Below are 13,855 nucleotides of genomic sequence, written 5' to 3'. Positions count from 1 at the left end.
CAGTCCTTTTTTCCAATTAACCAGTACTATATACAGACGTTTCTTCATAATGACCCATGGAAGTGATAGAATAGTATGAAGTAAAGGACAAAGTCCTAGGGTTTGGATAGGTTAGAGTGGTGGGGTGAAAAATGTCTAAAAACTTAATGGTTTGGCTTTAGGTTAAATTAAAATGCCCCATAGGTTATGACAAATTTGTCAAAATGACCACATAAAAAATAGATTAATTACTTTTGTAGATTAAGGGGACAGGCAGCATCAGCACAGTTTCATTGCATTTTCCCTACCCATGAACTTGGAGGAAAAAATCTCTGGGCCAATCCCTGAAAGGGGGAAATACTACCATCCAAGCCCTACTGGGTAACCTGAGCCCTAAGAACACTTCAGGCAGAGATACCAGGAATAGGGGATAACTTCAAACCCAAAACAAGCAACAAATTTACCTGGGAAACATCCCACATTTTGAATGGGAGCTGGATTCTTACAGAGTTTGAAGTTGCATACATGCAATCACCATTTCACACTCAAACTCTCTTGAGGATCCTAATTCTCTAATTCTCTGTACCTCCAGAGGGGGAAACATCATGGACAGGGGCCCCCTGTGGAAAACGCCCTCCTTTGCTGAATGCAGGGGTTTCTCCTGCTCCACACTGTGCTGTGATGAGCTCTGCAGAGCCTCAAGTGGAGGTCATCAGGGATATGTCAGGATAACACACCAGATATTTTAATTCCAAAGTTCAAATTTATTTCCAGAATTATAAACAACCACCTTTTCAAAATAAACACATGTTAAAGGACATATCAGTCTTGAAAAACATTAGAGAAGATAGAAAATGGGTGCAAAAGTAAAATAACTTTTAAAAGCAAAAGAAAACAATCCAAACAACAGCTTATTTGGCTCTCTGCATTTAAGAAAGTTCCTATCCTAGAGAAGAGATGAAGGAAAACATCAGGTGTCTTTTGTCCCATCCCACTCACCGCAACTATCAATGAATATCTGAATTCTTATTATAAGAACAAAAAATGTTATATTCCTCAGAATTGATATCTGATTGCAACATGTCCTTTGTCTTAGATTTAGGGCTGTAGTCCTGGCTAACTTCCCCACGGAAGGCACCCAAACCCTGCTAGCTCTTAAAACTAAAGGTTCATGTGCTGCTATCAGAGGAGAAGTCATGCAGTCCTCTGGCAAAATCAAGTCTGTTCTTTCCCAAACAAAATTCTCTCATCTCGCTTTCTTCTCTGGTCACAAACTCCACTGACCTCATGGTTCTGTTTTCTCCAATGTCTCCATGCATCCAGGTGGCCCAGGACATCTCCAGCTTCTGTACAGACCTTGGGAGGAAAGTATATAATATGCATCCCACCTAGAAACAGGGATGCTATTTGGAGAGCAAGAGCTTCTTCTCATCTTCCTTCGCCACAGATGTGAGGTGCTGACACTCATCCCTCCTTCAGACAACTGGAAACATGGAATAGGAGGGAATGTCCACTTCCAAGGGATGAGCAAAATGCCCTCAGAAACATGTCTGTAAACCTGTACTAAGTGGGAAAAAACCATGTTTTATGTTTATAAATCCCAATTATTCCTAACTTCACTTTTTGCTCAACCAACCTGAAGAAGACCAAATTTGTGTCCCTTGAGTCCAAGGTGGGTCTTGGGTATATCACAGAAAAAGAAAAAAGAAAACATAGACTCTCTCTGGGGGTATGCATGGGTCTCCTCTTCGTTGAAGTTCTAGTGGACGGATTTTCTCCCGTTCCAGATTCTAGAAGTTTTTGTGCTGCTGTCTGAGATGAAAGTAGAGAATCAAAGAGGCTATTTTTTATTGGTCTTCCACTCTAGTTACACATTAGCATAGCAGGGGAGATTTTTTAAAATACCAGTAGCACAGATTCCCAGAGAAATTAAATGAGAATCTCTAGAGGTAGAAAGAACCACTGCTTTAAAACTATTGAAATATCAATTCTCACCTCCAAGATATAAGTCACTGTGCTTTTCAGTAATCTCTATTTTAAAGGACAGTAGAGAAAAAGATATATATCTTTTTAGCAACTTAAGAAAAAAATTCGCCCCAAATCATCCTACCTGATCTATCAGCTCAGTCCTTTTCCTTCTAAGGAGGTACCATTCTGATGGCTATATATTTACTCCTCCTCACCTTTCTTTCACAAGTATTTTTAAGGTATATGTAGTACATGTGTAACCCCAAGCTCTTAAATTGTACTGGTAGAAGGGCTGAGACTATAAAACTTAAGGTTATAAAACATCCCAGGCCCCAGACAGGTGAATTTCTATCCTTCAACCAACCACCAAAGGAAGTTGCATGACTTCCCCAGCTCTGTATCCTTCCCCAACCCCCATCCTCAGCCCCCTTTATACACTGAATTGTATTCCTCCGAAATTACATATTGAAGTCTTAACTCCCAGTACCTTGAAATATGACTATATTTAGAGAAAAAGCCTTTAAATAGGTTAATCAAGATAAAATTGAGGTCACATGGAGAGTCCTAATCTAATATAACTGATGTCCTTATAAGAAGAAAGATTAGGACACAGAAAGAGAAAACATGGGCACACTGAGAAAGGACCATATGAAGACAAAGGAAGAAGACAGCCATCTACAAGCCAAGGAGAGAGGCCTCAGAATGAAATCAACCCTGCTGACATCTTGATCTTGGACTTCCAACCTCCAGAACTGTGAAAAAATAAATTTCCATTAAGCCTCCCAGTCTATAGCATTTTGCTATGATAGCCCTAGTGGACTAATACAGCCCCTAAGAATGAAATCTCTTTTCTCTTGTTTCTGCCCCTGCCACAGCCTCTCCTGCCTGCCAGCACTTGGTTCTCCATTAGGTTGTCTGGATAGGACTCAGGAGGAAATATAAAATCCAGATATTCTAGAGAGGCAAAACAGGATTTGTCTTCCCCAATTACCTGCTTCCATTCTTTCCTTCTGTATTCCTAGTGAGGAGCAGGACTAGTTAGGACAGTGTGAAGGGATATATTTTGTTGCCATAAAAATGCATAAGAATTATGCTACAACAGAGGTAGGAACCATGGGCCTGGACAAAGCAGGAGACTCAACACCCAGAGAGGAAGGATAGGAAGCAAGAAGCCTGGGACCACTAGGAAGAGTTACATTAATGACAAGAACCAAAATCAAATTATGATTTTTAATTCCACCTTTCCTTTCAATAACCCACACTGAGAAAAGACTAACTAGACATCAACCAAACTTGGAAAATATTCCCATAATCTATCAAAAATATGAGAAATAATCAAACGTTTTAGTCAAAAGGAGGCATTTAGATTAGACTCATGAAGAATTTTCCTTTCACCTTCTTAATCATATACCAGTATTAGCCCTTTCCTTTCTCTGCAGGCAAGCTCAATTAAGGAAACCAATTTTCTGCCCACAGGTTGGAGGTCAGAGGCTGATATATGTAAAGGTAGTGAAATCTGATCGTTCCATATGCAGTGTCCCCAAGGGAAAATGATCTTCCAATAGCCACAGGATAATCTAGAAATTGAGACTCAGGTAAAACAGCTCAGGATGAATTAATGTTTAACTGTCAAAATACTGAAATAATAACTTTTCTCAAAACATAGACCAAAAAATTCTTCACTACATGTCTAAATTTAGTGAATTTACTGAATGTCTCCATTTGAAGTATAATAGGTAAAACATTAGCTTATTTTTAAAGCCTAATGTCAAACAGGGTAATTTCTTAAAGGAAGTCACAGGACCAGTTGGGAGACATAAAAGTAACATAATTATAAGCCCTTTAAAATCCTCCTCCCAACTCTCATTTACACACTTGTTTTTCCAGCTCTATCTGACTTATAGGCATGACCTCCCTACTGCCATTTTCTTCCTGGATTGGGGTCAAAGGTCCCTTCCCCAAGGGGCAGATGAAAGATGGGTAATTCTTCTCTCTTTAACCTTCCTAGTTCCACACTGCTCAAATTCAGTGGATCATGTAACCATAGTTCCTCTCCTCAGTCTGCCAAATAAACCTAAACATCACTGTATCATCCACTCCTCATTCCATTTTTTGTTTTCCAAAAAAAAAAAAAAAAAAGAAAGAAAACCAGTGCCCTTCACCTGCTTCCTGCTCCTAGCTTTGTCTTATTCTCAGAGGACTCTATTCTTGGAAGAGACCTGATGGCTCTAACTGTTCCAGGATCTACCAAGCTTGGGCCCTGTGTGGGCCTCTAGAGAATTTATATCCCTTAGAACAAACATTAATGGGAATAAAGCAGGAAAGAAGTGGCTGTGGAAATCTGGAAGGGTGGCAAAGTGCTCATCACTGTTCTTGTTTCTTTCCTTATACAGACTTTTTTAAAAATTATTATAGAATTACTAAACCCCTATGTAAAAGTTGGCAGGAGGGTGGGTGGGTTCCTTGGATTCTGGCCATGTGATAAAGACTGTTCAGTGAGAGCGGGAGACACTTGTCAAACACAGAATAAATGTGACTGAATAACATCTTCAGATAGTAATTCATGTGAGTCTTTTTCTCCCTGTATTTTCCCTTCTTGTTTTATACTTGTCAGACATCAGAGAGGTTGCTCTTTGTCTCAGAAGAGGTGAGTGGTAGGGTTGGAAGCTGAAAAGTACTGGCAGACATTCTGGCTTTTGTTTTGCAAAACCTAAATCTTTACGATATGGGAATTTATGGAAGCAGAAGGGGAAACTTGAAGAACCATGAAAGGAGGAGGATTTCTCTCCATATTTACAAGAGATATTCCCAAGCTAAAGAAGGAAAATAGACTGTGGGTCCCAGAGTAGCAGCATCCAAACCATCAGAGTAGCAGCATCTTACTTCTAGCAGTAAGACCAGAATTTAGAACAACTATATGAGGTATAGAAGAAGACAAACTCAGAGGCAAGCTCATAAAGATTCCTGAGTCACAAACATGTTATTGTCACACTGGAAAATCACAGAATTGAGCACCTGAGATTTTAATCTACTTGTAAAAACTTACAAGTTAAATGTTCACAGTTCCACTCGTGCTAGCAGAAAACAAGAGTCTCCTGGGTCAGAGACAAATGATGTTACTACCTCCAGCACAGCAGGCAGCATGATCTTCATGTTCACATTGTTTTTACCTTGTCCCTCAAGTCCTACAGGGACCACACAAAACAGCATGAGCGAATGCTGCACATGCAGGGGGGTTGCATCACAGCTGAGGATTCTCAATTTTAGGAAGCCCCCATATGTTAAAGAGACTTCAAGAAAACCTGCCCAACCTTTGTCCTGGAAGATGACATTTCCTTTATTATAGTGTGCAGCAAACAAATCTCTCTGCTTTGGGAAGAGATCCCATCTCTGTCTTCCAAAGCCACTTGCTATATAAACATCCTTGAAAAGATCATCCATTAAAAAAGCTGTTAATTCTTCTGCTCACAAGACAGTAGAATTCAAAAACCATGATTAGTAGGGAATTGTCTCCCAACACTGTGTAGACAGGAACAATGGATGTCCCACCTGTGACCTATGTGGTCTGATGATCAGTGACCAGAAGAGTTCCCTACCTTCACCCTGCACTAGACATGGGAACTATAGCATAACCCAGAACAGGGTGAGTAGCTATACTAAAAAAACAGACAGATTAAGTGAAGTCTGAATACAGAATATTCAGTTCTCTTCCTTCGTCAGGTTACTACATTGCCAGGTTTAGCCCCAAGCAGTATATTTGAGGATGATTCTCTGGGGAAAAAAAAAAGGATAATCCTAATAGAAAAGACCTTATATATGTGGGCATTCAATACATGTACATCATCTCTCCAAGAATGGCTATATCCTTCCCCAATAACCTTGCAGTGAGTGGCTGGTCCCACCCCTCTCCCTGACATAACTTCAAGTTTTATAGTACTCGATCTTAAAAAGAATAGGCAGCCAGGGATCATATCTCTGAGGAAAGTCTTTAAAATTCAAGAAAGAAATAGAAATAAAGACACAGAAATTCAGAGGAAATTGACAATGAAGAGAAATCAAATACTTTTTTTAAAATTTTTTTTTAACGTTTATTTTTGAGACAGAGAGAGACAGAGCATGAACGGAGGAGGGGCAGAGAGAGAGGGAGACACAGAATCTGAAGCAGGCTCCAGGCTCTGAGCCATCAGCCCAGAGACCGACGCGGGGCTTGAACTCACGGACCGCAAGATCGTGACCCGAGCTGAAGTCGGACGCTTAACCGACTGAGCCACCCAGGCGCCCCTCAAATACTTTTTTTTAAGTTACAGTTAAGTTTTCCACTTCAAAGATGGAACACACATACTTTTCCCTATCCCTTCCTCTAATACCACTAAAAGTCCTAGACATTATTATTACCCATCTGTTCTTGCATGTTGTCCACTTAGAGTCCTTAGCATATTAATCATAGTTGTCTTCAATTCTAGATCTGATCATTCTAAAATTTCTGCCATACCTGAGACTGATCCTGATGCTTACTCTGTCTCTTCAAACTCTGTGTTGTTTTGGCTTTTCATCTGTTAGTATGCCTTGTAACCTTTTGCTGCAAACTAGACATTATGTACTAAGTAAAAGGAATTGTAGTAAATAGGCCTTCCATGTGATGTTTTGTCTATCTGGCTAAGAATTAATGTTTTCTGAAGCTGTAAGTTTCAGAGGCTAAAATTTCCTCTGGTATCTTTGTTTCTGTAAGCCCCTGTTGTCTTTAGATTTCCTTAGAGATTTCTTCTTAAATAATATCTGAGATGTGCAGGTCATTCCATTGAAATTCCATTATTATACATTATTATTCTGTCTTATTGAAGTATAGTAAAGTATGGTGGGGGGGGGGTGTGGAGAAGAGAAAGTATTATATAATCCTATGATTAGGTCTTAGACTTCTTCTTAGTGAGCCTGTCCCCTTAGGCTGGGACCTTCACAAATATTTCTCAGTTTTGCTTTTTTTTTCTCCCCATGGTGAGACAGCAAGGTTACAAAAGGGCTGGAATTTGCTATTTCCCTTCCCTAATCTGGTGAAATAGTTTCTCTTGTTGCAGGCCTTGTTAAGAACAGAATGCTCTAAGCATATTTCAAAATGGTTATTCCTCCTACTGAAGTATAAGGAATTTCTCCTATCTTGACTTGAGAATGTGTTTGAGCTCCTAGAGGTAAAACTCACAAAAGTATGGGGAGCCCCTAAGCCTAGATCTGGAGTTTTAACTCTCAAATTTGTCCATACTGAGCCTCCAGGAATTCACTAATTATACTTTCAATTTTCTACCCTGGTATTGGTTCATGTAGAGGTTTCTATTTGTGGGTACTTCTCTGGTTAGTTGTGATTCTCTATATGCATCTGTATGCCTCTCCAATTTGGGGGCAGAAGTCTGCCCTGTGACCAAAATTCTCTGTGGGGATCTAAGAAGGGTTGTTAATTTTTAGTTCCACATTTTTTTGTTGTTATAAAGACTGGAGTAACCATTTCTAAGATCCTTGCATGGTGGATGCTGGACTGGAAACCAGAAACCCAATTTTTTGAACTGTTACCATTTCATACTCTCATTCCTTTAGAAATCAGCCCAATGGCTGATTTCAGGTCTAGGTACAGATTACACAGAGGTCTCAGAACAGCAAATCTAGTCTCTTCCCTTCAGTGCAATCACTTCCTCCCTTAATGTCTCAGTATAACAAGAGAAAACAGGGAGGTGACAGAAGTCTACACCATAGTACCTTTAGAAATACCAAAATTGGTGACAAAAACCCTTTGCAAATACTGTAAACCATGCTCTAAGGAGAATCCCTAGAAGAAAAGAGACAGTAAGACATCCAATTAACCTGAAGAAAAACGTTCCTAAAACTGCTTTCAGGATGAAAGGGCTTTTTCAAATGTTTTTAGCTAAGAGCAAGAGTCAGATTGGGCTCCTGTGATTTTCAAAACTCTAATCCCTTTTTAGCTCTTAATTGCTTTGTACTTGGGGTGAATTAGGAAGTTTAATTTTCTGTCCATTGGTCTAAAGTCAGAAAGAAACCCTCGTAATTCATTTTGGGTAGAAGGAGACACAAGCTGATTATCTCAATTCAAGTAAAACATAGAAGAAAATGGGTAATAACTTTTCAAAGCCAAATCTCAGGTTTGGTACATCTTCAGCTCTTTTGAGGAAGACCTACCAAATTAGGGGAGTAGATATAACAAAAGCATACTGCCTCTTACCATGAAACAAGGAAAAGAAACATACAAGGAAAGAAAAAAAAAGATACACGGTGTTTGTTTTCCCAAAGCAGCCCAGGTGGAGCTCCAGAAAGTTTCCCTGTTCTTCCTGTGGCCTTCTCACAGCTACCTGCCCTACGTGAGTAGAGGAAGGGGTCTCCTGTCTTTATTTTTTGTGATTTTATACCTTCTTAATTCCAGGGGGATAATGCATTTCAAACACACACACACACACGTGTGTGTGTGTGTGTGTGTGTGTGTGTGTGCGTGTGCACACACACACACACACACCCCTTCCCATATCATAAACCTTACTTCTAATGATTCTAAAGACAAAATTTATTTTCCTCTTCTCTCTCCCCTGACTCATTCCCTGGCTTCCTGTCAGGTTCTCTTCATGGGAGAACTACAATTCCTGCCTAAACAGAGTTTTCTAGGCTCTGTCCTCTAAGTGAACCCTTAAGGATAAGATTCTTAAACTCCACAGTGTCAGAAGGAAGGAAGGAAGGAAGGAAGGAAGGAAGGAAGGAAGGAAGGAAGGAAGGAAGGAAGGAAGAAAAAGAAAGAGCGAGCAATGAGCTGCACTGATTAGAATTTGTTCATAAGTTGGGGCGTGTGGGTGGCTCAGTCGGTTAAGCGTCTCACTCTTGGTTTTGGCTCGAGTCATGGTCTCACGGTTTGTGAGTTTGAGCCCCACATCAGGCTCTGTACTGTCAGAGCCTCTCAAAATAGGTAAATAAACCTAAAAAAAATAAAGTAAAATAAAATAATTTGTTCAAAAGGGCATATGATGCCCCTCTCATAATTCACGGGGGTTGACAACCCAAATTAACAGTTAGGAGCCAGAACCAGTGAAATGTGGATTCAAAAAAGAAGTTGATGATTGAAGGTGGGTGATTATTCACAGAAAAATAGTGATAGTAACAGGAGTTTACTGGAATTTTCCCTGGAGGGCACCCCTTGAAAGACAAGTATCTGGAAACATTTTAACCAGCCCCAAGCTTTTGCTACTTTCAATTTTTGTGTGTGTGACTAAAGATTCATGAGTAAAAAAGGACTAGTAAAAGCCATACAGGGTAGAAGTTCGGTGGGAAATGAGGGAGGTTGGAGATCTATGAGAGGTGAGGAAGAAAAATAGGGGTTAGGAATCTCTTTTCTCCTTCTGATAACATGATTTTCAGACTCCTGAAGACTGTGAGTTCCCCTTCTTGGTCTCCTCTACCAGTCTCCCTCTTTCTGAGCCTGAGGCCTGAGGTAGGAGCGGGGAGGGGGGGGGGCAGGTGGCAGGAGGTGGTACAACAGGGTCAGCAGGGTCTCCATGGGGACCTCAGTGCTCTGGCTGTCCTTTTCCCATGGTATCCAAGCGACCCCCTCCCACTCCTATCTCCTACATATCCCCTATCTCCCACCCTCCTTTCGCCCTCAATGAAAAGAAACAAAGTGGGCAATTAGTTTCCTCAGGAACAAAGGCATTAAAACCATTCCCCTTTTCCTCCTGAAGTCCTGTTTAGAATAAATATTTCTATTCCCTGTACTGATTTCCTTCCAGACCAGTAGAGAATCTTCACTACAAAATGGAAAAGATTATCATTAAACCCATTTGTTATTTCATCTCATGTGAGCTTCAAAATAATTCTAAGCTATAGGAAAGAAGGTTTCACCCTCTTTTTACAAATGGAGAAAATGTGTCACCTGCCTATCATGAAACCCATTTCACTCTTCAAACATTAATTTTATTCACAATGCCCCCCTTTTTAAAATTTTTTTTAATATTTATTTTTGAGGGAGAGAGAGACAGAGCATGAACAGGGTCAGAGAGAGAGGGAGACACAGAATCTGAAGGAGGCTCCAGGCTCTGAGCTTCAGCACAGAGCCTGACATGGGGCTCGAACTCACGAACCATAAGATCATGACCTGAGCCGAAGTCGCAAGCTTAACCGACTGAGCCACCCAGGCTCCCAACAATGCCCCATTTTTACAAGGAAAAAGAATTAATACAGAAATCACTCTAGTTAACATTGGATTCTACCTCAAACCTTTCTAGAAGCCACAAGTTATTGAAGATGTAAAGTAGATTTGATCATGAGTAAAATAGTTTAAAAGGGGCTCCCAGCTGGAGCACCTGCAGGAGAGGAGAAATGAGAATATATATTCCCAAACAGATGAGATAAACTGACAAGAACGTTCTGCCATTGAGGAAAACCAAGGTTGTAGGGAGTGTCTTTCCTTGTCCAACACAGTGACACCTCTCACAGCTATTGTTATTTTCTGCTGAGACCTACAGAGAGACAAGCAGGAGGTCTCCTAGGCAGGATGTTTGGGGAAAGCAAATGAGGGCTTTTCAAGTGATGGAACTAAACCGGCTATCCTGAAAGTGCAAATCTGTGACTAAGCTCAGAAACATGGCTGGCTGCCTAGATCACCAACTTCTAAGGGGCATTAAAACTCCCCAGAGAGGAGCGCCTGGGTGGCGCAGTCGGTTAAGCGTCCGACTTCAGCCAGGTCACGATCTCGCGGTCCGTGAGTTCGAGCCCCACGTCAGGCTCTGGGCTGATGGCTTGGAGCCTGGAGCCTGTTTCCGATTCTGTGTCTCCCTCTCTCTCTGCCCCTCCCCCGTTCATGCTGTCTCTCTCTGTCCCAAAAAAAAAAAAAAAAAAAAAAAACTCCCCAGAGAATAGTCTGAAATGGAAAAGTCTCCACCTGCCACATGGTCTCTTAGGGAGGATACTGGATATGGCAAACAAAACCCATCCCTTGGAGTAGGCACAGTGAGACCCCCAGAGTGTATCCCCCAGAGTGTATGCTGGAGTGAAAGATGTGTGCTAGGGAAGGTGAGTGGAACTCCAGAGCTTTGTTTCTGAATTGTTCTGGATACATCCATGGCCAGAGCTGAATTGCCTGGGATAAGAAAGGAAAGTTTGAGCCCCATTCCTGTGTTTTGTCCTTCCCACATACAGCCCTGAAGAACTCAGCCTCCCTTCTAAACACACAATAAATTTTCCCAAAAATGTCCATTTGAAGAGGAACCAAATTAATAGCCTGGACTGCTCATGTGTCTTAGTGTCACCCTGATTAAAGAAATTAGTGTTTGGGGAGAGTCAGGCCCCAGCATTCAATAGTCAGTATTTACAGAACACTTACTGTGTGCCAGGCACTGTTCCAAGTACCTGGAATACCTCAATGAACAAACAGACAAAAATCCTTGTCTTTGGGACTTATACTACAGTTTGGTGGAAGGAGACACAGAATGCATTTAAAATATGTTAAAATAAGTTCCAAACTATGTTAAAAAGAAGAAAAGTGCTACCACAATAGTAAAACTAGAACAGAGCAAAGAGGATGGGGTGTGTGTCAGGTAAGAGTATGTGTGCAAGTTTGCTTTTTGCACAGGACAGTCAAGAGAGACCTCCTTGAGAAGATGACATCTGAACAAAGACCCAAGAGAGGTGAAAAAGTGATCTGGTTGGTTTATGGTTTAATGTAATTCTAACGGCCATGGTGAAAATAGGCTGTAGAGGAGGAAGGTAAAGCAAGGAAACCAATTAGGAGTCCTCTGTAACATTCTGGAGAGGGATGATGGTGGCTAGGAAGCAGGGTGCTGGCAACTAAGATGGTGAGAACTGACCAAATTATGGATTTAATTCTAAATGTAAAGACCACAAGATTTCTGACAGACTGGATATGTAGAAGGAAGGAGGGAAGGAAAAAAGGGAGGGAGGGAGGGAGACAGAAAGGGAGAGAATTACCAGAGAGAGGGAGAGGGAGGAAAACTCAGGGTTAATTTTAAAGTTCGTGGTCTGAGCTGGAAAGATGAAGTTGCCATTAACTGATATGGGGAAGACATCAGGAAGGCGAGTTTAAGGAGAAGATGAATAATTCCATTTGGGACATGTGGATTGGAGACATCAAGACAGTCAAGCAGAGATACTGAGAAGGCAGTTAAAAGTCTTGAACTTAATGTGTTCAGAACCAACTGTTGCATCTATCATTTTGCACTCTCAATCCAAAATATCTTTTGGCAGTCTTCTTTTTCTCAGGGTATGGCAATTCTATTCAACAACCAATTGCTTGAGCCAGAAAACTTCGTCATCCAGGACTCCCTCTTTCTGTCACATCCCACACCCAATTACCAACAAATATTCTCAGTTCTAGTATTTTAAATGTATTCAGAATCTATTCATTTCTCACTCTCTTCATTATCACTGTCTCAGCCCAAACCATCATAATTTTTATCTATTAAAATTAATATTCCACTAAAAACAACATAAAATGAACTCATGGGCTAAACAGTAAATATGAAACCATCTCAAAAACTATTTTTCCTAGGGCTCCTTGGTGGCTCAGTCAGTTGAGTGTCCAACTCTTGATTTCGGCTCAGGTCACGATCCCAGGGTCATGGGAGTGAGTCCCACATCAGGCTCTGTGTTGAGTATGGAGACTGCTTAAGATTCTCTCTCCTTGAAGCAACAGAAAGAGAAATCAAGGAATCAATCCCATTTACAATTGCACCAAAACCCACAAAATACCTAGGAATAAATCTAACCAAAGAGGTGAAAAATCTATACACTGAAAACTATAGAAAGCTTATGAAAGAAATTGAAGAAGACACAAAAAAATGGAAAAAGATTCCATGCTCCTGGAGAGGAAGAACAAATATCATTAAAATATTGATACTACCAAAAGCAATCTACATACTCAATGCTATCAAAATAACACCAGCATTCTTCTCAGAGCTAGAACAAATAATACTAAAATTTCAATGGAACCAGAAAAGAGCCCAAATAGCCAAAGCAATCTTGAAAAAGAAAACCAAAGCAGGAAGCATCACAATCCCAGACTTCAAGCTACATTCTACAAAGCTGTAATCATCAAGACAGTATGGTAGTGGCACAAAAACAGACATTCAGATCAATGGAACAGAACAGAGAACCCAGAAATGGACCCACAAATGTATGGCCAACTAATCTTTGACAAAACAGGAAAAGAAGATCCAATGGAATAAAGACAGTCTCTTCAGCAAGTGGTGCTGGGAAAACTGGACAGCGACATGCAGAAGAATGAACCTGGACCACTTTCTTACACCATACACAAAAATAAACTCAAAATGGATGAAAAACCTCAATTTAAGACAGGAAGCCATCAAAATCCTCGAGGAGAAAGCAGGCAAAAACCTCTTTGATCTTGGCCGCAGCAACTTCTTACTCAACATGTTTCCAGAGGCAAGGGAAAAAAAGCAAAAATGAACTATTGGGATCTTCTGCACAGCAAAGGAAACAATCAGCAAAACTAAAAGGCAACTGACAGGATGGGAGAAGATACTTGCAAACAACATATCAGATAAAGAGTTAGTATCCAAAATCTATAAAGAACTGATCAAACTCAACACTCAAAAAGCAAACAATCCAGTGAAGACATGGGCAAAAGATATGAATAGACACTTCTCCAAAGAAGACATCCAGATGGCCAACCGACACATGAAAAAATGCTCAACATCATTCATTATCAGGGAAATACAAATCAAAACCACAATGAGATACCACCTTACACCTGTCAGAATGGCTAACATTAAGAACTTAGGCAACAACAGATGTTGGCGAGGATGCAGAGAAAGAGGATGTCTTTTGCATTGTTGGTGGGAATGCAAGCTGGTGCAGCCACTCTGGAAACAGTATGGAGGTTCCTGAAAAA

At 40.7% G+C, this 13,855-nt stretch overlaps 1 long non-coding RNA gene across 1 annotated transcript in view; it reads right to left on the bottom strand.

The window, feature by feature from the left end:
• Positions 1-1,628: 1,628 nt before the first annotated feature.
• Positions 1,629-13,855, bottom strand: part of LOC147581922 (uncharacterized) — a 30,526-nt gene continuing 18,299 nt past the window's right edge. The window contains exon 3 of the long non-coding RNA XR_015249788.1: positions 1,629-1,791. This is a non-coding gene — a long non-coding RNA (uncharacterized LOC147581922). The remainder of the gene's footprint in view (positions 1,792-13,855) is intronic.

This window comes from Puma concolor, chromosome B1 (assembly GCF_028749965.1).
Source record: "Puma concolor isolate L17-30 chromosome B1, mPumCon1.1.hap2, whole genome shotgun sequence".
Taxonomy (NCBI): domain Eukaryota; kingdom Metazoa; phylum Chordata; class Mammalia; order Carnivora; family Felidae; genus Puma; species Puma concolor.
This window is presented reverse-complemented; position numbering and strand designations above follow the sequence as displayed.